Source organism: Condylura cristata, unplaced genomic scaffold (assembly GCF_000260355.1).
Source record: "Condylura cristata isolate star-nosed mole 26May11 unplaced genomic scaffold, ConCri1.0 scaffold00019, whole genome shotgun sequence".
NCBI classification, from domain to species: domain Eukaryota; kingdom Metazoa; phylum Chordata; class Mammalia; order Eulipotyphla; family Talpidae; genus Condylura; species Condylura cristata.
Window position 1 is genome coordinate 33,251,497 of NW_004567120.1, and position 4,515 is coordinate 33,256,011.

A 4,515-nucleotide genomic window follows, 5' to 3' on the forward strand; every position below is an offset into this window, starting at 1 on the left:
CAACTGCGTGAGCAGCGGCAACTGAAACAGGAGGAGATAAAGGGGATCAGATACTCAGTCCAAGCAGCCCCACACGGGCTCGAACCATAGCTAAGGTACCATCAGGACGAACTAATTTGCCAGAGACCCACGGAGGAGCTAGGATGTTCAATAATTTCAAGAACTACACATGTTGGCTGTGGCAGTGCCCGAGAACGTGTAGGCACAGAGCTGTTAGCATAGTAACTTGTGGCCAAGTAGAAGCCAATGATTAAGGGCTCTCAAAAATGCCTCAGACAAGGAATGACACCAAGTACTAGAAAAATAGAGTGGAAGGAACTAGAAAGAGTACTTCATCATACTAGGGAAATCTGGACAGGTTTAAAATGTGGAAGCAAAAGTGTCAACAGTGAGATTTTCTCAAGAGATTGGGCCTGATGCTGAAAACACTGATAAATTACCCAGGAAAGGGGGTTACTTTCTACCTGGGCTATACACTATTTACCAGGTTGCCTCTGTAACAATGGACAAAGCCCGCCAGCCTGCCAGCCTGTTCCCCTCCCCCCACCTCTGGAGGTGGGGCTCGCCTAAGCAACAACTTAAAGCTCTATTCTGATGTACAGTGAGGTGAGAAAGCAGCCATCCAGAGGAAGGAATTTCTAATGAGATGTATTATTCTAGGTAGAAGAATGTCAGACAAGCAAATGTAAATTACACAATGTACATTCCCACCAAGCCTTGTGAAAAAAAGCAGTACAATGGTAAAGTAACTTCCAATGAATCCTATTCCTTGCGTGGCTGGTATCTGAAAGGGTCCCACCATAGTGGGCATCTTTAGGAAGGATCTGCAGGCCGATGCTGAAAACTGAGCTCTTTTGGAAAGAACAGGAAGTGAGCCCTACTCTGGCGTCTTGTATTAAGGCGAATCTGACAGTGGAAGCAGGCCAGTTAACTGAACTCAGCGAAGAGGACTACGGAAAGATGATGTCCTGGAATCCTAGCACAGTAACCGCGACAGTGAGAGCGCAACTGCAGCCACAGGGTGACCTCAAACGGGAGAAAAGGATGTTTTTACCCACAAAGACCTAAAAGGCTCAAATAATCCATAACCCAGATCAATTTGAAGGTTAGAATCCTCAACCTCTTTGTGAATTTGACTACAGACTATTAAGTTTTGTTTATCACAATTATCCTCTGAATCTAAGTGCTAATGTATTAAGGGCAAATCTGAAATAGTCTATAAATTAAACCCTCCGACATAATACATATCATTTGCACCTCACTTATCCATTCTCAAAGTTTCTCACTTACTGATTACCTTAATTCTCACAACAGTTCTAGGAAGTGGGCATTGATTCGTCCCCCCCCCCCCTTTTTTCCAGATAACAAACTAAGCCTAACTTTTCCAGACCACACAGGTACTAGGTGGCTACACCAGAACTTAATTCAATGATAGCTTAAATAGAAAATTTATTTTGAAATATTATGTATCTATCAAAGACCAACTACACAAAACCCACTCCAACCTCTGTTAAGATTTTGTTCGCTATCCCCACTTTAATTGCTTCTAGTTACTTCTGTTTAAAATAGCACACAAATTAAGCTCTAAATGTAAAGTTGATTCAAAAACAATGAAATGAAATATGCGAGTTAAGGATTAAAATGTCCTTTGAAAAGATGGGTGTGGAAATATTTTAAAAACAAAGCATTTACCTATTCTTATAAAACAGGAAAGCACAATTATGCTGTGGATAGGAAAGGCCTGACTGAACTTAGAGAAAAACATAGAAGACATTACAAGAAGAAAACTATTCTTCCACAAGGGGAATCATACAAACTCATTAATCTCCTGGCCGTCTAACTCAGTAAAAGACTCTGAACAAACGGAACCAAAAACAGACACCACTAAGGATGCCAAAGTTAAAGACTGCTTTTACAAAACAGATTTTTTTTAAATGTCACTGAAATTTTGATATCCCTTTGTATATAAAGTATTTCAGTTCATTACTGACTTCAATCTAGTGGAAAATTTTTGCTTCTCTCTGTCCCCTCCCCCCCACACACACACATGTGTCACTAGAGCCCTGTTCCACCAAGGCAGGCTAAATCCAAGAGACTGCACTTCCACGACACTTCTCTATGAACTAGGTCAAGCATAGTTGTGATCTTCCTAAGGCTGCACCCAAACGTGATTCCCCCAGCTGCATAATAGCGTGAGCTGTCACTAATAAAGGCACAGGCCAACACTTATTCAGCAATTCTGTCTGCCACAGCTGTTGTTCCTGAAAGCACTCTCAGAATTCAACATAGAACCTGTACCTCCTCCTCTCCATGTCCTTTCTTTCTCCAAAACCCTTTCTGCTGTACTCATTAGAAAGATTAAAACACATAAAGTAGCATTTTCATTATACAACAATGGGTGCAGATTGCAATTAATAACTGAAAGGGCTCCTTTATTATTATAAAAAGGGTGACTGTCCTGGCAGAGAACAGTCACACCATGAAACTAACTTACAGATTAATGGGCACCTTGTTACAGTTACGTGGATAACTGTAAACAATAAAAAGACGCAATCCCAACTTGGATGTAATGCACAAAGAGCCCGCTGGAGGGCCTAGCGACCCCTCCCATAGGGGGTGAGGATAGGGTCCACTCTAGCGCAAAGCTGAGTTGGGAGTGATATGGCCTCAGGATCCATTCCACCCACACACCAAGAATCTCTCCTCCTCATGGTGTTACACCAGTTTGCAAGTCATTAGACCAGGGAGAGAGTGAGAAAGTATTAACTGAAAAATTAATAGGAAACCAAAGAACCTTTCAATCAGGGAACCATAAGAATAAGGCAGATTCACAGGGACTTTGCCTAAATCAGCCATAGTCAGAAAGCTTGAGACACACTTCTAAAGACCCCTAAATCCAACCCAAAGATAGTATGTCTTGAAGACAATAAAAAATTACAAGACAAATTCCTTCCACTTCCAGCTACCTACAATGAAATGGCAAGTTGGAAAAAATACTAAGGCCTCCAATATAGTACACAGATACACCTATAGTACAAACTTGGAGACGCAGCCCAGGATTTTGGTGGATTAGCTAACCTTAGTTAAGGTTTCTCCAGCTATAAAGTTTATGGTACACTGGATTCTCAAGATTAGTAGCTTTTTTTGACATCAGTTGCACACTTACAAAAATAAGGGAAAGGCGATGAGTCAGTAGCAAATGTTTTCATTTTAAAACAACCAAAATCTAAACCACCTGTTTTGGTAAGTACTTTGGTATGGTACAACTTTCAGCAGGGAACTATGCACAAAATTCAATAAATGTAATTAATAACTATGTAGACTGCACTGTGTGCCCAAAGGAGCTATTTGTCCCGGGACTGTTTTAACGCCTATAGCCAGCAGGATGAAATTGACCTTTTAGCAAAAACCATTCATTCCATTAACTCAGTTGAAACCATAAAGGCACTTCCAATCAAGCTGGAGCCCCGTGAAAATCTAACAAGTGATGTTTTCAATTCCTAAAATGAAACAGGCAGCAACTACAACAACCAGGCACGTTTTGGCTGGAAATACTGTACATTCAAGCAACTATCTCACATAGTTTTGAAATAGAGGGTTATCGAGAATGCTGATTAATTTAAATCGCTGAAATAAACCAAAGTGAGTGTTCGGTGTTAATATGTAATCTATCTGGATTTACTGCAAACTCTCTGGGTGAAACATAATAAGCTAGAGACAGAAAAAAAAAAGATTTTCTCCCTCTGGAATGATCAAAGTGTGTGTTTCTAACATATTCTTTGGGGGAAGTGATTGGAAGTGTTCTGAAATAACATGAAGATTCCCAATCGCAGCTAATCTAAATCTGTTCACTGCAAATGGAAAAAAATCCCGAAGGATTTTGATTAAAAACCCATTGCGATCGTTTTCTCCAAATTTATCTGGAGGAAACTAGCCTGATAAAGGCTTAAAAAAAAAAGTAACCTCTTCCAAGCAAGATCGATTATCTCATTCAAGCAGTGGAGCAGTCTCCAGAACTACATGACACGCGGCCAAATTCTGAAAACAGGACGACTTTAAGGGTGAAGAGGCACTTTGTGGCGACAGAAGCCCCTGAGGGGCTGCATGCACCCTTACAGTCGACGCCCGTTCAGTTCCGCCAAGGGTCCGCAACAAGAGTCACACGCAAGGGGACATTGGGTGAAGTTTTATGCTATAGGCGGCCGGCAAATCTGCAGCAAGCTTGAATCAGGTTTCATCCCAACTTTCAAAAGCACAGACAACCTCCCGCTCCCCATGGCTCCCCATCCTCGCCCATCCGACCAGGAGGGTCCAGGAGTGAGGCGAGCTGCAGCGAGAGGCAGGCGCGGCGATCGTGGGAAAGGCTAGCCGCCGCGCGCCCCGGCTGAGGGCAAACTCGCGCCTCTCCGCGCCCGGGACGCCCAGAGTCTGTTCCGCCGCCCGCACATCCCAGCAGCGGCGCGTGGGTCGCCACGAGCGCGCGGGCATCCACCACCGCCCACCCCCCCGCGGCAG